General features: G+C 46.4%; 1 protein-coding gene across 2 annotated transcripts in view; it reads left to right on the top strand.

Moving 5' to 3' along the window:
- LOC147711485 (trypsin-like) overlaps positions 1-27,446 on the top strand; it is a 524,589-nt gene that overhangs the window by 31,471 nt on the left and 465,672 nt on the right. The window lies entirely within an intron of this gene.

Genomic DNA, 27,446 nt, shown 5'->3' with positions numbered 1-27,446 from the left:
GTTCAATCTGATCAAGAAAGTCGCACATTTGTCATCAATTCTTTTTTGCGATTTTAGGGACCTCCTGCACAAGACCCAGTTACTCTTCAAGTTAGTAGTGCACGAAAATTGAAGGGTGCTCCTTTCATCCCCAGTTGGATACCAAATCATGTGAACATTTTCAGACCTCCCATGTTTCTCAGCTATTTATGTATATTCAACTATATGCTTGTTTTTCTATTCAAGGCTTTAGTCCAAATGTTTATCTGCTGAATCTCAGTCTCTAGTCCCAGAAATCCAATTTGCTAAATTCTAGTGATACATTCAATCCCAACACCCTCTTTTTCAATTTTTGTGTGGACTCAGTCAATTTATTCAGCTTAACGCTGGTCCTGGTAGACTTTTGTTTTGTTTCTTGGTGTTGTTTTGTTGAGAGCATGGCTACAAGGTGAAAGGCGCTGGAGTGAATATGCATGAGCATTTCCCTCCCTTTGAGACCCTGTCCAGGAGGGAAGCTCTTACATTCCTTTGCAAACATTTGTTTCTTTATTTGGCCTGCAAATCATTGCTCTGCTCCACGTCGGTCCTTGCCACAGTCTTCTATTCTTCCCTGCTCAAAAGACCTTCGATTGTCATCTCATATGTTATGTTCTGTAAGTAATATGATAAGTCTTTCTTCTTGCAGCAGCCACTGTACCAGATTTTTATAAGAGTCAGATGAGTCAATCCTCTCTTTTAACAGCAACATACTCAGAAGGTCTCTTCCATTGCCTGACTGGGAAATTGGGGATTTCCTTACATGTTGGCCTTTCACTGTCCAGCAAAAAGCATATTCTATAGGATGCTGGTTCTCCTAAGGAGTTCCTGCCCCAGTCTGCTTTCTTCATCTTCCAGGAGACCTAAGTGCACCTGCCCTGCTGGTGGTCACTTCTCCCCCACTCTGTAATCCTTAGTCTGAATGGTGGGGTTGAGTCATCTGCATGCTTTGGCAAGCTGCTGGGCATGGCAATGCTGCCATCAGTACCAGTTCTCTGTTCAGCAAGAAGACGCAAGAGTGACTCCCAAGGCCCTGCACACTTTGTTCCATGCTGGGCCCTTTCAGCTCTACTCTGCACATTATGCACAATCCACAAGAGAACTCATGGCATACAAAGCGGTCTACGTGGTAACTTCACTGCCTATACGTGGTAACTCTGGTTTTGGCATGAATCTTGTTATTATTTATCATATACCAGATTTTAATTAGCAGTGAGAAAAATATTCATTGATTGAAGTTAGGCATAGGCAACTTTCTAACAATGTGATGTTTGAGTGTTTTGTTAATGCTCATTATTTTGTATGTGAAAGAAGGTTCAGCAAAAAATGCCTTTTGGTATATTTTAAAGTAGTACTTTCTAACTAAGTGTAGGTTATTGTCAATGTTGGCTCAGCCAAAAATAACTTTTTGTATTGTCCCTTTTTAAGAAAAAACAAAAAACTTTAGAGGGTGTGAGTAGTGCCTTCCTCTAACTTAACATGAAAGAATTTTTCCATAAATGTTTCTACCATTGTCAGAAGATGGATTTGTCCACTGGAAAGACATTTCACCACTCAAGGATTTAATGAAATCATAGTCTGTGCGGGTGGGTGATGCTGTGGGATGTCTGATGTGGTGGTGTCACAGGAAGTGACCTGCTAGAATGTGACCTCAAAAGATATATGAACTCAAACCTGGAAGAACGTGTGTGTGAAATACATACGTAATAATCAACTTAAAAAACATGCGGACACTCACGGGGCTGGTAAATAACACACGCCGCAATCTACACAGGCGTTTGTGTTTATTGTTTATTTTAGAAGACACGCGGATTGCGAGGCAATGGTGCTTGTCTTAGCTTGAAGAAGCTGCGAGGTATCTTAAAATGTATTTAGAATAGGGACAGTGACAAAACACACAATGATTAGAGAAAGTCACACGTCGGCTAGGGAAAGAGACATCAGCTTGGCATACAGGAACGTTGCCACTTCTGTGCGTCAACAACAAAAAACAGGTGTAGCCGGAAAAGGTAGAAAACGCTCATAAAATAAACATAATTCGCTCAGTCACATAAGAACATTAGCTCGTGCAAGACGTAGCGACATCCCCCATAAAATCACAAATACAGCTGAAAGCAGGCTGGTAAATAGCTCTGAGGAACAACAAAAAACAAAACTCAACGTGCGTGGCCAGGAGACAGAAATCGCACGGTTTGGCACCAAAGGCATTTGAAAATAACTACATTGAGAGGTGGGTAAGAAAAATATGCAAAGAAAAGAAAAGAAAAGTGCCGGTCAATTAAAGGTGCCCGTAGAGAAAACAAAATAATTTAAGAGAGCGTGCCGGCACACACGCTAGCAAAAAGTGGACATGGTTTTGAATTAACTACGAAACACACAAGGACAAGTGTACTTAGCACACATAATACTGCGAAAACTGGCTGCACGGTGAAGAAACAGGATTTACCGAACACAGCGAGCGCAGGGATTCTCTGTACAAAACCGAACTCACGGACTAAAACACACTCTGGCACAGGGAACTGCGTGTGTAACACACACATCTGGAATTGGGATTTGTGCAGCCGAGCAGGGGAACGGTGCGTATACCATACACCGGAAAATAGGAAACACAAAAGACCCAACGAAACTGCAGGTATAAAACAAACATGTGCTTTACCTTCAAACCGAGCCGGCGGCAGCAGTGATCTCCGGGCGCCCAGGGGACAGGAGGGTGGGGGACTGGGTAGAAGAGGCGGCAGCAGGGTCCTACGGCATAAGACGATCGATCCTCACCTCACCGCAGACGAGAAAAAATGGCGCCCGCCAGCTTCAGAATTTTTCTGATTCGGGGCGTGGTTTTGCTGTTTTGAGTGACAGACAACGTCATTGTCTAAAGAACAGCAAAACTTACGCCCCCAAATCCGAAAAAGACGGGGCTAAATCGGAGTGACGCATCTCTCCTCCAATGGCTGGCCTCCGTTTAGGAAGCCAGCCAATGGAGGAGAGACAGGGCAGGGAGGCGGGTTCCAAAGCGCTACTAAGGGACATTAAATCTCCGACCTCAGCTTGCGCAAGCGCAGCCTTTAGGTCCTCGACCTAAAAACAGAGGTCTTAAAAACTTGATTTGATTTGCGATATAAAAGATGCAGTCTATAAAAATATGCCTAAGGGTACATTTAGCTTCCAAGGGGCCAGGGCCGAGCACACTATTATTCTGCACCCTAATCCTATGTGGCCTGGATGTATAGATTGGATTACATCCCGCCATAGCCCTTAATATTTTGTTTCTCAATCCTGGGTCTGGTAACTGTGATAAATAAGGGAAGACACTCTCCTGGCCCAATGTAGCAAACAAGAAGCTAATGGATGATTTCTTCTTTAGATACAGTAGATCAATCGATTCTGACGCCATAGCAGCAGATTCTCTCAGTGTTCGTTTGCCTGGAAAGGGGAGCCAAGATATAACTGTACCACTATTTAAATGGCGGTTCTTGGTTGCAGCTATTCTGGTTCTTACGGCCTTTGCCCACATCCTTTCACTACTTTGTATCTCTTTCCAACACAATTTGGATACTTTAACCACCTCATCATCCTCCAACACTGTGTTAAAGTATCTTAGAGCCCGAGTAGAGGCCGCCATGTTCCAAAAGATAGAACTAATTAAAAAGATGCAGTGTCGAGCCTAGATGCTCATAAAGTCATCAACACTCTTAATTGGGCTTTCATGATACAAACTCTATGTAGTTATGGGATGGGAGAGGGATTCCTGCAATGGGCTTTCCTTCTGTACAGGGCCGTTTCTAGGTGTTTTGCCGCCCTAGGCGAGGATTGAAAAATGCCGCCCCTCCCTTTTACTACCATCACTCTCTCCCCTTGTCAACCAGGCCTCTGCAGTTTCTCACTCTCTATACACTTTCATTCTTTCTCTCCAACAAAATCGTTTAGCACTTTTTGAGAACTTCAACTGCCAGTTACAGTGACAACTCTGCTTGTTTTGCTGCAGAGTAGACTGGCCTTGGTGACTGGCCCATCCCTGTACCAGGCTGTCATTTCATCATCTTCCATCTCATCAAAGGGTGAGCTCAGGAGCCTCTCTGACCTCACTCGATCCTGTGACATGATGTGAGAGGGTACAGAGAAAAATCTAGAAGTGAAAAACTGAACTCTGCGCAGTGAAGACAGACAGATGTTAGCTTTCAGTTTCCTGCCTCGGAACCTGGAAGTAACTGCATGCTGCCTGAGGGTCCATGCAATAGCAGCTGAGGAGCTGTAGTGGATTGATACTGGCAGCTTAAGCCAGGAAAGTTGGAAAAAACTGTCTATGTGTGAGAGAGACAGTGAGTGCATGTGTGTCGGTTTGTGTGTGTGTGTGATTGTGTGTATGTGTGAGAGACAGAGAGGGAATGTGTGTCTGTGTGAACATGTGAGCATGTGTGTTTGTGAGTGGCAATGATACATTTCTGGCAAGTGCATATGTGAAGTAATTATTAGCATAATTCTGGCAATGGCATACTAGATGTACTTGTTAGCATAAGGGAATACACCCAATTCATATTAGGTGCCCCAATTGACATACACAGTGTATCCACTGCACATTTTGAATACATGGGGTCCATGCGGACAGTGGAGAAGTGTGGCTCAATGGTTAGAGCGGCAGACCCTGATGCAGAGACCTAGCCCGGGACCAGGGTTCAATTCCTTGCCTCGGCGGGTATTGGGCTCAAAATTCCACGGACCTGATAAATATCGCCTCTGTGCCTATTCCAAACATGGAGTCCCACTCTGCAACTCTGGGCAATGGCTTGCTTAATCTCCACAATGGCCCCCACAACGCTAAGGATGCCTGGCCTCCACCCTGGGGGTGCCCAGGAGTGGACGCCTCACAGGGAATGCCAGGACGGGTTCCACAGTGGTATTCGTACAAGCGCCTTGAGACCCTTGCGGGTGAGTAGTGCGCTATACAAGTATCAATTTACATTTACATTACATTTACATGCCTGGGGAGCGTCAGGCTGCACTGGCTTGGCACACCAATGGCTATTGAGCCAATCAGTGTAAAATTTGACCCCCATATCATTCAAGATTTTCCCAGTGAAGAATCTCCCTGAGCTCTTATATCAGAAGTCTATAAATATGATTGAGACCTGCACTGCTAACATTGATGCTGTTCCTGATTGCTGTGCCTTTCGTACATAGTTGTGCTTTTTCATGTGATGCTGTGCCTGGTATTGAGGCAGTAACTGGACATTGGGTCTCTAATTGGACAGCATAGCACGATTCTGGAAAATTATATATGCCCATGGGTATATGATAGCCAGATCCTTGTTATAACTGCAGATCTTTTGGAATATGTATAATATCTCAAACAGACTTGTATCTCCTTTAGCATTTTTGGTATTTTATTGACCAGGGATTTAATTTTGCTCTTCAGACCATAAGTTGCCGCTTATTACACAACTGCTGCTGAGCCAACATGTGCCTGGTCTCATTAATATTGTATACAGAGGTTAGTAGGGAGGTTGTCGAGGCGCTGGGTGTTTATTAAAGAAGGCCACAGCTCCTTAGCCGACGTGGTACATCTTAATTGAAGCGGAACGCGTAGTACTAGGTTGAGTTGGCACCTACCTAGGGCCCTGCAAACAGAATTTGAAGCCATTCTCTTCTTCGAATCCAACGCTGTCTTGAAACGGCACCTTAAGTTACGTCCTGGGAACACTGTCATTTTTTTCAAATTCCCTCCACTGGAGCTGACCCCCCACCCCCAAATAGCAGTGTTTATTCCGAGTGTCAGAGCTGAGCCTGCCCATAATTTCTGAGCCTCTAAAGATAAACAACAGCAACACAAATGGATTGTTGCTCTCCCTTTACTTTAAAAACATCTTTGCGGTGACAAGAAGGGATGCGTATAACTTTCTTCTCCACTGCAATCTTAAGCTGTTGCAAGAATGTGACAGGCGATCTCAAACTCATGTTTATTGCCGCCCTCCCCCTTTTGCCGCCCTAGGCAGCCGCCTAGTCTTGCCTAATGGCAGAAACGGCCCTGCTTCTGTACCAAGATAGGTTGGAGTGGGTTAAATAGGTACAATGCTATCAAATAGCTGGCATATACAAGGGGGACTAGACAGTAATGCCCTCTGTCACTGCTGACGTTTGCACTGACAATTGAGCCCCTAGCGTGGCTGGGTTACAGACTGTATATAGGGGACTGTCTCTCCTTGAGAGGCGCACAGTATAATCACTCTGTACGTGGATGACATTCTCCTGACGATACGAGAAACCTTGGAGACATGGCATAACATAGAGTGCACTTTAAAAGAGACAGTTAGAATATGCAGACTCCATTTGAATGTGAATTAATCTTTTAAGTATTCTATGAATGGGGCAGAGTTGAAGGATGTCTCTGTCATAATGTTTCAGATTATCACTACCTCTTTCAGATACCTGGGGATAATGCTTTGTAAGGACCCAGGAGAGATTTATAATGTGGAAGCAATGCTGTGTAAGTTAGAGACAAATATCAATACACGGCTGAACTTTCCAATGCATCTGATGGAAAGAATAGCTTTAACTGAGATGATAGTTGTCCCCAGGGTTCTGTATGTGTTTACACACATGCCAATGTTAATTTCAGAGAAGTGTTTCTGGAAGTTGAATGACTTGCCGCAATTACTATACTGGGGTACTGAAGGGCCAGGATGGCGCTGGCCATATGGAGGCTGCCTTGGGAGGTGGAGAATATTGGTCCGAGCTTCAGTAAATATTACTGTTATGTATAATTTTAGGACCCTATTGTAAGTTTCCCGATTCATGCCCTTATATAGGTATAAATCACCATATCCTTATATAGGCATAGAAGTCATAACCATATTAGGCATAGCTCATGCAGTCTAAATATGGCAGGGCTACATCCACTAGTATCGAAAATCCACAACGATTTCTTGGAAAAACCCGCCTTCAGCAGTCAGGGACTTCCCCTTGCTTGAGTATTGATCTTGTTAGGATGCAAAGCAAGGGCAGGGATAGTCCTTTTTTAGTGTTCATGAACTGCCACCACATGATCAGACAGGAACTGAATATAAGTCTGTCCTACCTTCATTTCCTTGCTAGTTATTGCTTCCTGTGAGGTTCCTGGTTCCTGTTGGAGTACTTCTTGCTCTTACTTGATATTCCTCACGGGCTCGTGAGGCGTAGAAGCTAGTACTCTCCCCTCGAGTACTTTTCCTTTTTTCTGACCTGCTTGTCCTCCACTTCCCTCCTTGTTTTCTTTTGCCCCTCCTAGCTAGTCAGTCCTGTCCCTGCCCCTTCGTTTTGCTGTTTATTTCATTGCACTCGTTTTTGGAGGTTAGTACAAGAGATAGGGGCTCCTATCTGCCTCCGTTTGTTTTTTGTGGTCTGACCTGTTTTACAGAGGCGAGGAGACGCGGCACATTGCGGGGCTTCGGCCTCGTGACCCGCCCCCTTGTGTAGCCACTCCACATTGTTATGCGGAAGTGACCCGTTTTTCGGGTCATTCCGCGAGTGCAAAGGAAGCTGATTGTATTTCTTTTCCCTGGCCTGTCCTAGTCCCTTGCCTTCGTTTTGGCATTCAAGAAAGTGTTTTTTTAGGTGTGCTCTTCTGAACTCTTGAGCACTTCTTGCCTTTTTTCCCCTAAAAAAACAGTCTTCATTTTAATCAGGGTGACGCATATTTACAACAAAACACGTCTTTTCCTTGGGTCACTGTGGATTTAACCAAACTCGATTCCACCAACTGCCAAGGGTGCTCTTCGTGGTAAAGCCTGCATTGTACATAGGTGACTGTAGTGGCAGGGCATGTTCACTGGCATTGGAGGGGGTTTTTGGTTTCTCTCGTTTGTTTTACAGTCAGTGATGTATACTTCCTCTTGTTTGTGTGCATAGGTGCAGAGGCGCGGAGACGGGAGCAGTGTCCTTTTACCTATTACAGGGTGGAAGACTGGGTGTCACTACAATACCACCCTCTTTTCAGGTCCATTCGCGTGCCCACAGTTGTTTTATCTGTGAGGTGGCACTTGGGCAGGCAGAGGGGATTGGTGCATTCTTCACTTCGTTCCTGCAGTGCACTTGCTGAGTGGGCGGAACCACAACAGAATAACTAGCCCAAGTGTTACAGCACTGCCCGGACGAAGATGAATGAGGATTCAGGGAATCCCTTGGGTGGAGGTACGGGTGTGCCCACGATGCAGGACATTATGGGAGCTTTGACAGCGTTACAGGCTCAGGTGCAGGATTTACGATAAGAGAACCTGGGGCTGAAACAAGAGCTGGTGGCAGTGAGAGCCAGGGAACAGTTACAACAGAGGGGGCAGGCAACAGTCATTCAGCCAGCGACTTTCCAGTATAGTGGTGGGTCAGGTTCAAGCGGAGCGGGAGGAGGGGTTCCTCTCGCTGTTACGGTAAATACTCTGGTTGCGGTGCCCTTGGCTCCCCCTGAGAGGTTTTCTGGGGATAGTGAGAAGTATGCTACTTTTATGAACCAGTGCCAGCTGCATTTTATGTGCAAGCCTGGTGCCTTTCCGGATGATTCGGCTAAGGTTGCCTTTACTATCTCATATTTGGCTGGCACTGCTGCTCAATGGTCCATTCCCCTGATTGACAGTGATGATCGCGTGTTGTATGACTATGCGGCATTCAAGGAGTTGATGCAGGGCTTATTTGCAAAGCATGCATTCATGCAGGCGAGTGACGCAGAACTCCTAAAGTTACGGCAGGGCAGGCAGGAACTATTGTCCTTTATAGCCGCGTTCAATCGGTTGGTATCTGAAACCCATTGGCCAACAGAGAAAAGAACTTCCCTGTTCTACCAAGGCCTTTGTGAGGAACTTAAGGATGTGGTGTCTCAGGTGGTAGATCCACCAGGGGATTGTGCAGCGTTCATTGATCTGGTGGTCAAACTAAACCATCGACTGGCGGAGAGACGTGGGAAACGTGGTCGATATCAGGTATCACGGGGAGGTTACGTTAAGCCAGAGGTAAAACCGATAGGGGATAGCAAAACAGCGCCCGAACCTATGGAGATAGGAGGGCGGGGGGGCCTTTGACTCCTGAGGAGAAAAAGAGGAGAAGGGAGTTGAATTTGTGTCTGTATTGTGGACAGGGAGGCCATTTTGCCAGGGAATGTCATGCGAAGACATCGGGTATGGGGTATGGCAAGAAGGTAGCTTTTGTGCACGTAGAGGGACACAATTGCCACCAGAAGGAACGATCGAGACAGTATGACGTGTTGGAGGCAGTTGATCAGGCGCCAAGGCATTTTATCATCAATGCCCATCTTTTGCTTTCTGTGTCCGAACTGGTCCCTGTGTCAGTCTTGTTGGATTCGGGTGCAACCGGTAATTTTATTGATATATCATTGGCTGAGAAACTAAGGATTTCATGTCATCAGAAGGAACAGCCAGAACCGGTGAGAGCCATAGATGGGACTGAATTGACATCCGGATGTATTACCCGTCAAACAGTTCCTTTACAGTTGCTGTGCGAGAACGGGCATTCAGAAGCTGTGGTTTTTGATTTGATTGATGCACCTTCTTTTGGCCTGGTGTTAGGGGTTCCTTGGTTGCAGGAACACAACCCAAAGATCGATTGGGTGCAGCGGTTGGTGACATTGGATTCCGCTCATTGCCTGAGACATTGTTATCTTGAGGCTAGGGAGCGGATTCACCCTTTGTCGTGTGCGGTGACTGAAGTGAGCTCTGTGTTCCTTCACAGTATTCAGAATTTAAGGGGGTCTTTGACAAAGGATGTGCTCAGGGTCTTCCCCCGCATCGGTCATTTGACTGTAAGATCGATCTGGTGCCGGGCGTTCCGCTACCCTGTAGCCGTATTTATGCCTTGTCGGAACCTGAGGAGGTGCATCTGAAGGAGTACATCGAGGAGATGCTGCGTTTGGGCTACATCCGTCCCTCCACTTCACCGGTGTCATTGGCGATCTTCTTCATTCTGAAAAAGGAGGGGTCCTTGAGAGCCTGTGTAGATTATAGGGCCTTGAATAAAGCAACAGTAAAGAACAGGTACCCTCTTCCACTCATCCCCGTGTTATTGGACCAGCTTCGCAAAGCCACTATATTTACTAAACTGGATTTGCGGGGCGCCTACCATTTGATACGAGTTCGACCCGGGGATGAGTGGAAGACGGCTTTTAAGACCAAACAGGGACTGTTTGAATATTGCGTAATGCCGTTCGGCTTATGCAATGCGCCCGCAGCGTTCCAGTTCTTTATTAATGAGGTCCTTAGGGAATATCTGGATAGAACTGTTATCGTCTATCTGGATGACATACTCATTTATTCGGAAACGGGTGCTGAACATAAAGATCACGTGACACAAGTGTTAAGGAAGTTGCAGGAACACCATCTGTATGCAAAGTTGGAGAAGTGTCAGTTCAGCTCCCCTGAAGTGGAGTTCTTGGGGTTTATTATCTCTGCGGCTGGAGTCCGAATGGACCCAAAAAAGATTCAGGCAATTGTATCCTGGCCCATACCGTCTACTGTGAAGCAAGTCCAGGTGCTCTTGGGTTTCGCCAACTTTTATCGGCGGTTTATTTCCCACTTTTCTGATGTAGTGGCTCCCATGACCCGTTTGTTGCAGAAAGGGGTTCCCTTTGTATGGTCTACTGAGGCACAGGAAGCATTCCGACTGTTGCTCGAACACTTTACAACAGCACCCGTGTTGGTGCATCCTGACCCTGCCTTACCATTCTTTGTTGAAACCGACGCTTCTATGTGTGCGGTGGGTGGGGTGTTGTCCCAACGGGATGAAGACACTGGCCATATGCATCCCATCGCTTTCTTTTCCAAGACATTGTTACCAGCGGAACGTAATTATACGGTGGCAGAGAGGGAATTGTTGGCTGTGAAGTTGGCTTTTGAGGAGTGGCGTCACTATCTATGGGGTGCACGGCATGTTATTACCATCTACACCGACCACAAAAATCTGGAGTTTTTCAGGTCTGCTAGGGCGTTAACACCTCGTCAGATGCGGTGGGTTCTATTTTTTAATGAATACGACTTTGTCATTACTTATAGACCCGCAGCACAGCAGATTAAGTCTGACGCCCTATCCCGGATTCATGTTGGTCCTGGTGATATGAGTTCCTTGAGTGACGTTAGGCCAATGATTGATGGTCAAAGGATCATTGGGGATGTCACAGCTAGCGATTTTTCTAATCTGGTGAAGGAGCGCTTGGGTCAGTTGAACATGGCTCCGTGGTTGTCATTGCCCCAGGTCAACTTGCGGGATGGATTGTTATACCATGAGGGGAGGTTGTTTATTCCGCCGGTCTTGAGAGAGGAGGTGTTGGAATGGTGTCATTCCTCTGCATTGGTGGCACATCCTGGGATAGGAAAAACAAAGGAATTATGCATGAGATGGTTTTGGTGGGAGTCTATGGCGAAGGATATCCAGAACCATGTGACAGCTTGTCCTATATGTGCCATCAACAAACCCTTGCATTGCAAACCCTCTGGTCTTTTGCAGCCCTTAGATGTCCCTCCTTCCCCTTGGCATACCATCAGCATGGATTTTGTGACCGATTTACCATCAGTGAACGGGATCACCGCCATTTTGGTGGTAATGGATCTATTCACTAAAATGGCACATTTCGTTCCGTTGCACAAGATCCCTACGGCTAAGGAGATGGCAGTGGTATTTATGTCCAAGATTGTGAGGCTACATGGCATGCCGTTGGCAATTATTCCCGATAGGGGGGCTCAGTTTGTATCTCATTTTTGGACTGAGCTTTGTTTGGTGTTGAAGACTGAGATACGATTATCATCCGCGTATCATCCTCAGTCGGATGGGCAGACTGAGCGCACCAATCAGACCATGGAGCAGTATTTGAGGTGTCTGGTTTCATCTTTGTCTTGCGATTGGCTGACTGCTTTGCCCATTGCGGAGTTTGCATATAATAACAGCTTGCACTCCGCATTGGGTATGACACCCTTTTATTGCTCCTTGGGATATCATCCTAGGGCCATCGCTATTCAACCCACTGGGCATGTGCCAGCTATTGATGAAGTATGCAAGAAGCTGAGTGATATCTGGGGTTTGGCTCGAGTGAGGTTGTTGGAAGCTAAGGCTGAGATGAAGAGGCAGGCAGACAGACATCGGGCCTCGGCCCCATTGTATAAGGTGGGCGATATGGTTTGGTTGGCCTCCCGTAATTTGAGGATGCAGGGTTCCCATAAATTGCAACCCAGATACGTGGGCCCTTTCCCGGTAGTACAGGTTGTTAATACAGTAGCCATGAAGCTTCAGTTACCTCAGGATTACAAGATACATCCAGTGTTCCATACTTCATTGCTGAAACCATATGTACCCTCGGCTCAGGTGTTACCCCCGCCCCCGCCTTTGGTTATTGATGGGGAAGTTGAGTTTGAGGTTCGGGCTATTTTAGACTCAAGGCGTAGGAGGGGCCGCCTGTATTACCTGGTTGACTGGAAGGGATATGCCCCGGAGGACAGGACATGGGAGCCGGCCGGGGGGGGGGGGGGGTGCATGCACAACGCTTGGTTCGTATGTTCCACATGGAGCATCCTGCTAAACCCCGCCCTGTAGGGAGGGCCATGGGGGGGGTACTGTTAGGATCAAAGCAAGGGCAGGGATAGTCCTTTTTTAGTGTTCATGAACTGCCACCACATGATCAGACAGGAACTGAATATAAGTCTGTCCTACCTTCATTTCCTTGCTAGTTATTGCTTCCTGTGAGGTTCCTGGTTGCTGTTGGAGTACTTCTTGCTCTTACTTGATATTCCTCACGGGCTCGTGAGGCGTAGAAGCTAGTACTCTCCCCTCGAGTACTTTTCCTTTTTTCTGACCTGCTTGTCCTCCACTTCCCTCCTTGTTTTCTTTTGCCCCTCCTAGCTAGTCAGTCCTGTCCCTGCCCCTTCGTTTTGCTGTTTATTTCATTGCACTCGTTTTTGGAGGTTAGTACAAGAGATAGGGGCTCCTATCTGCCTCCGTTTGTTTTTTGTGGTCTGACCTGTTTTACAGAGGCGAGGAGACGCGGCACATTGCGGGGCTTCGGCCTCGTGACCCGCCCCCTTGTGTAGCCACTCCACATCGTTATGCGGAAGTGCCCCGTTTTTCGGGTCATTCCGCGAGTGCAAAGGAAGCTGATTGTATTTCTTTTCCCTGGCCTGTCCTAGTCCCTTGCCTTCGTTTTGGCATTCAAGAAAGGGTTTTTTTTAGGTGTGCTCTTCTGAACTCTTGAGCACTTCTTGCCTTTTTTCCCCTAAAAAAACAGTCTTCATTTTAATCAGGGTGATGTCATATTTACAACAAAACACGTCTTTTCCTTGGGTCACTGTGGATTTAACCAAACTCGATTCCACCAACTGCCAAGGGTGCTCTTCGTGGCAAAGCCTGCATTGTACATAGTGTCAAATTGGCGTGGAAAGGAAGGAGGATGCCGAAGAGTGCCTGTCACAGTTCCTCAGCGCATATCGACAAACACCCCACTCGACCACCCGCTGCGCTCCGGCGCACCTGGTATTCAAGAAGGTACCAAGAGACTGCGTGCCAGCTACACCTGCCTGGTGCCCTCCAGCCACGGTGCCGCCCCTCGTTGTTCCGGGTCCAGCTCCTGGTGCCGCGGCAGCCACTGCTGCAGCCCCCCCGGGCATGGCCTCGCAGCGCCGCTTCCCCCGTTCAGCGAACTGGCGGATCCACCCACGGCTGCGGCGAGATGGCGTCTGTGGATTGGAAGGTTGGAGCACTATTTTATCGGCGTCCGTGAGACTGATGGCAAAGTCAAGCGCTCTTTGCTCATGTGTTATGGCGGTGATGAGCTATATGAACTCTCTGAGACATTACCAGATCGGGGTGGAGAACAAGACTACGACGCCGCAGTACGTGCGTTGAACCTCTACTTCGATCCCAGGGTGAACCCTGACTACGAATGGTTTAAGCTACGCCAAGCCAGGCAGGGAGAGACGGAACCCATTGACTCCTTCTATGCCCGGTTACGGAAACTAGCTATTGCCTGCGAACTTCCGGACCAACGCCTAGAGATTCGCGCACAACTAATCCAAGGGTGCCGATCGGTACAACTCAGACGCCTCATCCTTAGGCAACCACGTATCTCCCTCGACGAGATCCTCGTCCTTGCGCGCTCGCATGAGCTCTCCAACGCCAGAGCTGACGAAATGCAAGCTGCTCTCGACCGACCCGGTGCACCCGTAAAGACCCCTCACATCAAAGAGGAACAAGTAGATGCCATCAGGCGCCGGCCACCAACTCAAAGGGGAGCCTCACAAGCCGCTTCCCGGAACCCCTGTGGGAACTGCGGCATGGAACACCCCGCAGGAGGAAGGTGCTTCGCGAGAGGAAAAGTATGTTCCAACTGCGGAAAAGTGAATCACTTTGCAAAAGTGTGTCGCAGTAGCGGGAACCGCCGTTTTAGCTCGAGCGGAAAAGGCCCTACACAGGCGGTGCGGCAACTCTCCTTGGATGATCCAGGCCCGTGCAGCGATACCGCAAGATCAGCATTCCGCGTCGATGACGATAACGTTTTCTTCGTCTCCTTCGTGGGGAGAGAAGGCTCTAGAAGACGCCCACCCCCGATGTGTGAGATCTCCATCGCTGGCTCTCCCGTGCAAGCACTCATTGATACCGGGGCATCAGTAAATGTGATGGACAGCACGCAATACGAGCTACTGTCTCCACGCCCACCACTGTCACCTTCAAACGCCAAAATATACACTTACGACAGCGACGACCCGCTTCCCCTGAGGGGAGTAATCGAGGTGACAGCTGCTTGCAACGATCAACAAGTCAAAACCAAGTTCCATGTTACAGGAGGCAGGCGCGGCACGCTCCTGAGCTGCCACACGGCGGAAGATTTGCAACTTGTATTCTTCGCCCGACAAGTGCATGAACTGCACGCGGAAGCCATCTTGCGAGATTTCCCGACCCTATTCAAAGGACTCGGCTGCCTAAAAGGTAAAAAGTTCAAACTACACGTTGACCCAACGGTCCAACCCACTGCCCTCAGACACAGACGAGTACCATTTCACCTGCGGAAGCAAGTGGAGGAAGAACTGCGCAAACTTGAAGAGCTGGGGGTGATCGAAAAGGTGTCGGGCCCGACACCCTGGGTATCGCCGCTCGTGATCGCCCCTAAGCCGAAGCAGCCAGGCGCTATACGCCTGTGTGTGGACATGCGTCTTCCGAACAAAGCAGTGAAAAGAGAGAGGCATCTGACACCAACTATGGACGACATCGTGGCAGATCTCAACGGCGCTCGCTGGTTCTCCAAGCTGGACCTCAACGCCGGATATCACCAGCTTGAGCTTCACCCGGACAGTCGCAACATCACGACATTCTCCACACATGTCGGACTCCGGAGGTACAAACGGCTGAGCTTTGGGGTGTCATCGGCGGCCGAAGTTTTCCAAAACGCCATCAGGGAGACTCTCTCAGGCTTAACAGGAGTCATAAACCTAAGCGATGACATCCTTGTCTTCTCCAAAACCTTGGAAGAGCACCACGTTCATCTCCGAGCCACGTTGCAACGCCTTGCCGATCACGGCCTCACTCTCCATAGGGAAAAGTGTTCCTTCTACAAGGAATCAGTGGACTTCTTCGGATATATTTTCTCCAGGGAGGGACTTCAGGTCGATCCGAAGAAAGCGGACGCCATCCGGGCTGCTCCCAAGCCTACGTCAGCCACTGAGGTCAGAAGCTTCTTGGGGATGGCCACGTACTGTGGCCGTTTCATCCCTGGATTGGCATCCCTCTCCGAGCCACTACGCACCCTCACCAAATCGGGCCAACCATGGGCGTGGACCGCCAAGGAAGATGAAGCCTTTGCGGCAATCAAAGCTGCGCTAATCGACGACAAGGTCATGGCCTACTTCAGACCACACCGGCGCACGGAAGTCGTTGTGGACGCAAGTCCCGTTGGGCTGGGGGCCGTCCTCATGCAGGAGACAGAGGCACGCGAATGGGTGCCGACAGCCTACGCTAGCAGAGCACTGACCGCGACGGAGATGCGGTACGCCCAAATTGAACGTGAAGCACTGGCCATCAAATGGGCGTGCCAGCATTTTCACCTCTACCTGTTCGGACACAAGTTCAAAGTAGTGTCTGACCACAAGCCCCTTGTGCCTCTGTTTGCGGGAACAGCTAGACTCGCCCCACCCAGGATTGAGAGATGGGCCGTACAACTCCAAACATACCGTTTCGAAGTCATCTATCGGCCTGGAGCCGATAATCCCGCGGACTTCCTATCAAGACACCCCGGCACCTCCGATGCGGTCCAAACTATGAGCGATGTGGAAGACGTTGAGGAATACGTCCGAATGATCTCTCAAGAAGCCTGCCCAGTGGCCCTGACGCTGGAAGACATCGGGAAGGCCACGGATGAAGACGAGTGCCTCCTCAAAGTGAAAGCAACATTGGCAAATAGGAGCTTGAAAAACTTCCTGGATGGAGTCAGCGCCCTCACGCCCCAGGAACAGCTGACAAGACAACAACTTTGGAGGGCTCAGAGTGAACTGAGTGTCGGACCCCATGGGGTGATCCTCCGAGGGACAGCGATCGTGGTACCTGCAAGGCTACAGGGGGAAGTCATGCGCCTCGCACACCAAGGTCACCAGGGGGTGTCAAAGACTAAAGGACGTCTGCGCAACAAGGTGTGGTTCGCTGGCATGGACGCAGCGGTAGAGAAAGAGGTTGGCAACTGCCATTCGTGCACCATCACCGGCCGTGAACCTGCTCCCCACCCTGTGGTCACCGAAGACCCCTGTAAAGAGCCATGGTCGAAAGTGAGCGTAGACTTCGGATCATTCCCGGATGGACAGCACACCCTCGTCCTAATTGACTCCCACTCTCGTTTTCCCATCGTGGAGATCGTACCCTCCACAGCGTTCCACCACGTAAAGAAAGCCCTGGAGAGAGTATTCGCCATGGTAGGCCTGCCAGAAGAAGTGAGGTCGGACAATGGCCCTCCTTTTCAGGGGAAAGACTTCCAAGCATACCTAGCCGCCCGGGGCATCCACCACAGAAAAATCACTCCGCAATGGCCCCAGGCAAACGAGGAAGTCAAGAGATTTATGCGGACATTAAACCGCGCGCTGCAAATTGGCGTGGAAAGGAAGGAGGATGCCGAAGAGTGCCTGTCACAGTTCCTCAGCGCATATCGACAAACACCCCACTCGACCACCCGCTGCGCTCCGGCGCACCTGGTATTCAAGAAGGTACCAAGAGACTGCGTGCCAGCTACACCTGCCTGGTGCCCTCCAGAGATAAACCACGAAGCCACCCAAGAACGACGGAAGCGCACAAACGACAAAGCAAGCCAGGCCAGGAAGGCCCAAGCCAGGTCATTAGTAGTTGGTGATAAAGTGATCCTCAAGAACAGACACCGACATTCAAAATACGACCCAGCCTTTGAACCGGAAGTGTGGGAGATCGTGAATGTGCACGGCACCATGGTGTCCGCATCCAGGGGCACACGAGCTGTGACGCGGAACGTGTCATGGTTCAAACGTGTCTCTCGCGAAGGGGGACACGCCGGCTCTGCATCTGAGGCGGAGGACGGAGACCAGGAGCCAGTACGCGAGGAGTCATCCACGGCCCCACGAGAAGAGGAAGGACCGATTTCACCGAGACTCGAGCCGGCCCACAACATCAGCCCCGAAAACTCCTCGAACAATGATCAACATCGTCCTGAGCAACCAGCGGAGATGGGAGGTCTGGAAAGTCGTCAAAGCCAAAGATATCACCTGCGACCCAATCCGACCCCCAACCAAAGGTTGAAAGACTATGCATGGAATATGAACTGATCAAAGACATCTCATGGCCGGGACTATTGATCTGTGAGTTTGGAGGGATGTAGTAATGGAGCCACCCGGCCCGCACACGTACGCACACACGCACGCATACGCCTCAGGGGCGGGGTAGCCCCTGAGTATAAATAAACGTCCGGAAGACCGCTCGTGGTCTTTGGCCCTAACTGTCAGTCAGTGTTGCGTGGTTTGTTTCAGTCATAGTTAGGCCCCACTTCGCGGCCTAGGCATCCCTTGCCCCCGTGTCTCCGGACACTACACATAGGTAAGCAGGGTGACTGTGGTGGCAGGGCATGTTCACTGGCATTGGAGGGGGTTTTGGGTTTCTCTCGTTTGTTTTACAGTCTGTGATGTATACTTCCTCTTGTTTGTGTGCATAGGTGCAGAGGCGAGGAGACGGGAGCAGTGTCCTTTTACCTGTTACAGGGTGGAAGACTGGGTGTCACTACAATACCACCCTCTTTTCAGGTCCATTCGCGCGCCCACAGTTGTTTTATCTGTGAGGTGGCACTTGGGCAGGCAGAGGGGATTGGTGCATTCTTCACTTCGTTCCTGCAGTGCACATGCTGAGTGGGCGGAACCACAACAGATCTATCCAAGAACTCATGGTGTTTTCAAAGAACTGAGACTCTTTGATGACGTTATTATGTCCAAATATACATCAAACTCGGCACCTTCAAGGTATAAATATGCCCACACTTGCCCAAGCAAACACACAGTGGCTTGGAGCAGTTCGACTATCTACTTGCCTGACGCGCCCTGCTACAGCAAGTGCCGAAGGAAGCCGACCCTCCAGCAGACGCACTGAGAGAGACGCTGTCTTTTCTCCGCCGGGAAATCCAGCTCCAGTGTTTTCAAGCTACCCTTGCGGGTTGTTGGGAATTCGAGTCCCAAGACCAGCCTTCTCCATTCTAAACTAAAGTACCGAGCTGATTAGACCCTTAGAGAAATCTTGAGCAGATTCTTGGCAAAAGAATACTACATTTATGCTACACCTCACTTACTTCTTCCCTCGTACTAAGCTTAGTTTAGGTACACCGGGGTAGGCGTATTTTAGAAGCAGCAGTTGAGCACTTTTTAGACTTTGTTATTTATGTATGTATTTATATATGGGTTAGGAACCATACAATGCTTTTACGGTATTATTTTATTCTACTATTTATACTGTATGAATTATATTTTACAAACAGTGTTACGCTTGTAGCAGTTCATTTCTTATGCTTTAGAAAGAAGACTGTTCAATAAATCCTTTTATTAAAAACGCCCGTCTATCTATTTCTCTGCACCTCTGGTGAAACGAAGCATGCACGATTGACTGAGTGAAATATCTATCTATTGTTTCCACGACTCTGAAGATACTTTTTACCTTGGGGAAACAAAGTTGTCATGTTTATGCGTTTGTCAGAGACTAATCCCTTCTTGTGAATTCGAGAAAGCTTCTAGTGACCTCTGAGTTAGCTGGCACATACAATTAAGTCTAGTATATTCGATAGAGACGTAGTCAACCTCAGTCCTACGTCTAATCTATAGGATATATTATTCCAATGCGCGGAGCCTATTGGGAATATAGGAACTACACTACATGGCGCCCAACGTTTGGTAAGGCACTAATTTAATGCTAGATACTAGTAACCCAGTCGTGCTTTTCACAGAGACCCCTTTATCCCCTAAAAACTCCAATAGACGTCTGGAGTGGGTTAACGGATAAAATATCTGCCTTAAACTGAGTAGGACGAAAAATCCTATGTATTAGTTTTTGGTTTGTTCAACGTTGAAGGATACAGTGTTCCAAAATACTGTTCACCATATCTTTATTTCCTTGAAACTTGCTCTGCAAAACTTCTTAACAAAATGTCAGACGAGGATAATCCCGGGGGCAGTAGAGCTGCAAGAACTGCCACCCAACCGGGTTTAAACGAGACAGATCTCCAACAAAATGACTCGGATGCTATAATCATTCCGGAAAACGTGAGAAAAGCCATAGCTATAAAGCTTATAGAAAATGGCCTATCACCTAGAGGTGGTACGGTTATATTTGTCATAAAGGCACATGAATATCGGCAGACAGAGGTATTCTATTCATGGATTGTCTTTCTACAGGCAAACCCAACAACACATGTGTTCCACTTCTACAAGATGGAGGATCATCCAGCCGAATATGTTCCTTTCGAGGACGTTGAAATTCCACAAACTTACCAAGAGCATCAGCTCTGGTTTAATGGCACCCTACAGCATCAACATCACATTACCAGGCTCGATCCATTAGGTAGATCAGGAGCTACATGGCCTGTAAAAGCCAGCTATACACCACATCCTAATATTGAAAGAATGTCAGATGTGGAACTGTTAGCTCAGCTAAAACAACTAATAAAAACACATAGACCATTGGTACAATATGTCATGCAGACCTTAACAGTCCAAACTGCTATAAGAATTCCACAGCACACCCCTCATCAGGTGAACACAAACAAAATCACACCACAGACTATACAGTCAGTAATCAGTAAGTTACCCGCAAAAAGGGAACAAATTCCATTCTGGTTAGCCCAGAAAATTACTGAAATAGAGGCAGTATTTCCCAATAGTACACCCCATGAGAAACACAGGATTCTAACAATCTGTTTATCAATGGGGATTGCAACACAGGGCTGTGACACTTGGGGTACAGTCTTGCTTCAATCTACACAAAAACACATGGTGTCCCGTATATGGCGGTAATATCAGACGGTCTGAGACAGATTGAAAATGAATATGGACCAGAACCAGCCTTGAATCTTGGTATGAAATTACTGAAGGATTTCAAACAGGTGTCAGCTATTTTATTAGCTAATATTAAAGGTGAAGCAGCATCAGTGGCAATCTGCCAAAAATTAAAAGAACTTGATATTACTGAGCAACCGTATGAACTTTCCAAAATTATTGAAAAATCCTATGAAGAACTAGGAAGAGATAGTTTGGGAGGGAAACCTGCAACACCTGAACAGAAAATCCTGAAAAAGTGTTTATCAAAAACAATCTAACTACTCCTAAAAAGAAATTGTAAAGTAGTAGACAGTCACTTGCTAAAAAGAAGCACTCTCAGTCCAGAGGTAGATCTCCTCAAAAGGAGCACTCTGAAAAGAGATATAACCTTAGAAATATGAAGCATTTAAGAAAACCTGATAGATATTAAGATACTGATACATGATCCTCTCGTACCTTTCAGACTTCCTCACAGAAATCTGAAAGAAGAAGAGGATCAGAACACAAAAAATACGCGTGAAGTCCAAAGACGATCAACACGTTCCAAAAAACAAGAAAACTCAATTCTCCAAAAAGAAGGTAGCAAGTATTAAAATCAGACATGCCGAGGACCTTGAGGACAAAACTCAAGAATGGGGAGTAGGCCCAGACAATGCTGGATAGCGCAGCAGAGGTCACCATAGCTCGCAGGATCCTGAAAGATCATCTGGAGACAGTGGATCTGAATAAATGCATTCAGGTTGAAACTGCCGACACCAGGGTCAGTGTACCCCATACGTTATATGAAGTAACACTCCGAATAGAGGGGGATATAACTAGGAAGATAAAAGCCCTCTTTTGGGAAAAATTATCTAAAGGTTATGACATCCTTCTAGCTGAAAAAGACCGACCACATGAATTTGTCAGGGAGTGCCCACATGGCGAAGCGATCATTATGCCAGCCTTCTCTAATCATATTCCTATTAATAAAAAATAACCCTTTGGCCAGAAAATGGGCTGTAGCCCAGACTCCAGCATTATATAAAAATCATGTGGGATGGGATGAGTATTCTCCAGTTAAAAAATCAACCTACTGCTCAGAGGCAGTATCCAGTAAAGAAGGAAGCTACAAAACAAGTCAGGGAGATCTTAGATCATCTTGAATACCAAGAGGTGATTGAAACATTCACCTAGTCAATGAACAATCTTTTGTTTCCTGTCTCCAAACTAGATGAAACATATCGTCTAGTTTTGGATTACAGACATTTAAACTCTTGTTGCAAAACTTTTGCAGGACAAAATTCACACAGTGCAGCACAGATGAATAATATAGTTAGGAAGAAATATATAACTACTTTAGATATTTCAAACGGTTTCTTCTGTCAAAACATTGCACCAGAAAGCAGGTACTTGACCGCTTTCTCAATAATGGGGACACAACAACACTGCTGTCGTCTCCTCCAGGGATTCAAGAATAGTCCAGGATTATTTTCAGCCAGAGTAACAGAGTTACTACAAATGTATGATGATGAGGCATTATACTATGTTGATGACATCTACCTTACAGATGATGATTTGGACAGGCACTTGAAAAGGGTGAACACCATAATACTTGGGTTCGCCTCGGAAGGGTATAAATTCAACTTTAAAAAGTCCAGAATTGCCCACCTCAACGTCCTATTCCTGGGATACGAACTTTCAAGTGAAGGCAAAAGCCTGGCAGCAAACTTTTTAGAAAAATGTGCGCTGCTCCAAACTCCAAAAACACTGAAAAACCCAGTAAATTCTAGGATTCCTAAACTTCGGAAGAACTTACATTTTAAATTACGCAGAAAGGGTTAAGCCTCTCTACAAATTATTCAAACCTGATTTCAAACCAAATAATTGGACTCAAAAACACACAGAAATTTTGAGTTCAGTACAAACAGACATGTTGGCAAAAACACACTTACAAACATGTGACAATGTACGCAACCTTGTTATCCGAATCATCCCAGGGAGATACGGATTCACATACCTAACCTTTAAAGAAGGTGAAAAGGTACCAATAGCTTACAAATCACACTTGTACACACAAGCTGAAATTAAATTCACTTCAACAGAAAAAATTCTGACAGCGGTTCAAACTGCTGTAGCAAAGGAGAGAGCCCTCGCACAGGGTAAACACATTAAAGTCGTTACACCTGTACCTGTCTTAGAGGCAGTGACGAAGGCAAGCATTCCAAATGCAAAAGCTCTATATCCAAGATGGATACAATGGGTTAATTCTCTTGCTGCAACAGACGTTGAATACGTTTTTAATCCTTACTTGTAGATACAAGAATTTCTCCAGTATGAACAAGAATGTCCTCTGCCTACTGAAATTCTACCTCTAGAACATCACGGCTGTATAATATATATGGACGGATCAAAACAGCCCAAAATTGGGGGTAAACAAGCCTATAGTGCTGCGTGCACGATTGTTAAAGGTTGCTGGCACGATGGTAAATTCAGACCTATGGTCACAAAAACTCAATCTCTCGGAGACTGTACAGCTCAGCGAGCTGAACTATAGGCATTCAAGATGGCGCTTGAAAATACCGATCGCGAATTCCCCACACTCATAGTGTGCGATTCGTATTACTGCGTCCAGTCTTACAATGAATATCTGCAGACCTGCATTCAAAATGGTTTTAGAGACGCAAAAGGTGGCACAACCAAGCACAAAATGCTTTGGGAAAAGTAGCTCTTTTGCTGAAAGAACTACAAAAAACTCACGTGATTCATACACTGAGTCATCAGCGTGATGGCGTTCACGTTGCAGGGAATTCATTGGCTGATGAAGCTGCAAAGACAGCTGTAAAAACGGCTTCCATAGCTGTAATTACTCATTCGAAAACGAAAATAGACAGCGAAATAATGCAAGCAGTCACTGCTTCAATAAAAGACAGCGGTAAAACACTACCGAAGGGCTTTCCACTCAAGTACTCATATATAACTGAAGCGAATAATGTTCCTTTTGCTCGAATCCCTGGAGTGGGGGATAGAGTAATCCCAAACATGGAACACAGGTTAGGGTTAATTTTAGTGGCACATGAAGGGCTTGCCTCTGCACATGCAGGTGTTTCCACCACAGTTTTGTTATTAAAACAACAATACTGGTGGCCACGCATGAGGAAACAAACCAGAAACTATGTTTTGGAATGTGAAATATGCCATAAAATGAAAGTTCCTACAGTGAAACGCCCGGCGCAGACACCCCTTCTGATCTCAGATAAACCACTAGCATGTGTTTACCTGGACCACTGTGGTCCCTTACAATGGCATGGCAACTATAAATATATCATGGTCGCAGTGGATTCATGCTCGAGATTCATTCGGATGTGGCCTCAGCGCTCAGCTTACGCCCAAACTGTTATAAAAGATTTGCGAGTCTTAATCGGCACATACGCAATCGGCACGCTGCATTCTGACATGGGTCCTGCGTTTAGCTCTAGGACTTACAAGGAGGTCATGGCCAGGTTGGGCGTTGCATTGCGATTTACGTGTCCATTCCATCCTGAGGAAAATGTGGTCGTGGAGAGAAAAATCGTGACATAAAACAATCTATGACAGCTAGGGTATTAGGTTTGCATGATGGGTGGGTCACACATCTAATAAATGTCCAACGTAGTCCTAATAACCTGCCAAGAAATTCTCTGGGTGGAATCACTCCATATGAAATCCTTTTTGGTACTCGAATGTTGGTTGAAGACCTCGATCGTCACACTTCAGTGGTGGAACAAAAACCCTTTGACATCAAAGATCGTTTGGCTGTTTTAAAGGACTTAAATGAAAAAAGAAGAAGTCTAAGCAATACCAGCAAAAATCCAACGACCACTGAAGAAAAACCACCTGTCCCAGCAAAACCTGTCTGGATTCCCAAGATTGGGGATCCGGTCAGGGAGAAAATAGCGGACAAGAAGAAATTTGGGCCTTCTTACAGAAAACCAGTACCCGTACTAGCAATCCACGGATCAAGAACAGTACTACTGCCGCCCCTTGATGGATAAAAGGAGAACCGGTCTGTGTCAATTGACCTGGTAAAACCGCACCATGTGGCCGATAATAAGTAGTAGGCCCAGTAGACTCCCAAGATGTAGCAGACGACCAAATCTTGCTCCTATCCAAGAGGTTCAAACTGAAAGACTCATCACGTTTGAAGATTCTAAAGTGAGAAAAGAAGGACTCTGCAATAAAGCGATGGAACTTGTGCCTCTTGAAACCCAGATAACAGTTTGTCAAGAAACTCCCGTCTACAATGATGTAGCATCTGACTATACAAACATGTCAAGGGAAAAAACAGCTCCAGCGATTCCTAATTATCCAGATGCGATACCAACAATTGACAGAACTGCCTCTGGTTATTTTATCAACTTTGATAACTTTTCTGAGGATCTCAGTGAACCGGAAACTACGACAGAAAACAAATCTTTCAAGGAAAAAGTAAAGGAACTTGGTCAAGAGCTTACAAATACAGTTTCACCATGGGTTGAACTTTGAATTGTGTTAGGTGTACTTTACCTGCTGCTATGGCTCATTCTTGTGTTAAGTTTTGGAAAGCTGATAGATTTAAAACACATTAAAATGGACACAGCAAGTAAGAACATCAACTTGCTCCTGTTGTTTGGAGAGGCAAGATGGCGCCCGCACGACTGGACGTGTCGGACGTGTGAGCTGATCTCTCTCGCTGACCCACAGGTCTATGGGCTGGAGATGCTGTCAGCGGTGCGAGATAGTCCGTAAAATCGCTGGCGTTTTTGGTGCAGTGATATAACTAAGGTACGGAGCTGATTAGACCCTTAGAGAAATCTTGAGCAGATTCTTGGCAAAAGAATACTACATTTATGCTACACCTCACTTACTTCTTCCCTCGTACTAAGCTTAGGTTAGGTACACCGGGGTAGGCGTATTTTAGAAGCACCAGTTGAGTACTTTTTAGACTCTGTTATTTATGTATGTATTTATATATGGTTTAGGAACCATACAATGCTCTTACAGTATTATTTTATTCTACTATGTATACTGTATACATTATATTTTACAAACAGTGTTACAATTGTAGCAGTTCACTTCTTATCCTTCAGAAAGAAGACTGTTCAATAAATACTTTTATTGAAAACGCCTGTTTATCTATTTCTCTGCACCTCTGGTGAAACGAAGCATGCACGATTGACTGAGTGAAATATCTATCTATTGTTTCCACAACTCTGAAGATACGTTTTATCTTGGGAAAACAAAGTTGTCATGTTTATGCGGTTGCCAGAGACTGATCCCTTCTTGTAAATTCGAGCAAGATTCTATTGGCCTCTGAGCTAGCTGGCACATACAATTAAGTCTATTATATTCGATAGATACCTAGTCGACCTCAGTCCTACATCTAATCTATAGGATATATTATTCCACTGCACAGAGCCTATTGGGAATATAGGAAATACACTACATTACCAAGCAAAACAATTGCACTATGTGGTCCCCTGGATTAATTAAGGGACACTAGATCCAGTAAGCCAACTGCTGAAGAATGTAATCGACCACAGAGAATTATTGCCCACCACGTTAATACCCAGGTATTGCTCAGGCATACACCTATACATCTCCAAACACTGGTTGCAGTATGGCTCATAGCAACAAAGTTGGAAGGCCATAAATGCATGTATATGCCACAGTTAGAACTGTGAGAGAACAATGCTGTGCCCAAACTTGCCCTGATTTGTAAGGGAGGGGACTGAGAGGGAAAAACCCAAACAGGTGGAGGATGTCAATGAAGGGAGCATGGATAGGATTTCCTGCCTTCAGTGACAGATGGTGCTCCCCCCACTGCTTTCCTAATGCATGCAGGGATTGCAGCCACAATATGGAAGGTATGATCAGATTTTCAACAGGAACCTGAAATACACAGGGCAAACCGCTGGTGTTGTCGCTAGTGGAGAGTGGGAAGCTGTCCACTATTTACAGAGTACAGATCCCACAGGCACACAAAATAATATAATGCCTTATAAATCACTTGCACAGGGACATGGGTGAGGAATTAGAGGCTGCATTGTGGTACACCGTTTTTGAAAGCTGCCAAACAGTCACACTGAAAGCAAGACTGAAACGTATCCAATATAAGTGTGTGATGCTCCGGAAGATGAACCCGGAGAAAGCGGATGCTTGGTGGAATGTAAAATGACTACTGGCTCTTATACACATATGTGGTGGGAATGCATGGCCATGAGACATTTCTGGAATTACGTCACCACAAACCTGAGAATACTAACAAATGCGAACATGCACAACATTCAGACATGTCTCTTGGTGTACACTGCCCAGAACTAAAAACACGAAACAGTCCGTGAAGATAATAGAATTAGGGATGACAGTAGCAAAAACATTTTTGGGGATAAAATGGAAGCAAACTGCACTCTCTAACATGCGCCACAGGGAAAAAGAATTTCTGAAGTGGATCACTGCTGAGTGCAGGGTGCATAATCAGCTTCAACGTAACATTTGGAGTAGGATCCTATAGCAATTGAATTCAAACACTTAAAGGACAAAAAATAATCTGTACCAGGTGATAGTGGAGACACTGAATAAGTTGCTTGAATGTGAAGAACAAAACCTGATCTGGTTCTGGAAGGTGCAGGATAGCAGGAACAAAGTGTAAAGTTGATCTTCAATTTGTTATGCATTGTAATGGTTATTGAGTGCTCACTTTCATGATGGGGACATAGAGAGAATTTTTATCACTGTTATTGTAGTGTTAATGTGAAGTGAAACTCAATTTAAAAAAGGCATTGCCATTTGAAAAAAAATCTAACCTCGCCAGTGAATCAGACTTTTAATAAATATGAAAAAAACGTTGAATGACCATTTCGGTCATTTTCTATCAAAAGTTACAGATTACATGTTCCAATCTGTACT

Source organism: Lissotriton vulgaris, chromosome 5 (assembly GCF_964263255.1).
Source record: "Lissotriton vulgaris chromosome 5, aLisVul1.2, whole genome shotgun sequence".
Classification (NCBI taxonomy): Eukaryota; Metazoa; Chordata; class Amphibia; order Caudata; family Salamandridae; genus Lissotriton; species Lissotriton vulgaris.
Note: the sequence above shows the minus strand (reverse complement) of the source record. Positions and strands in the feature narration are given on the sequence as shown.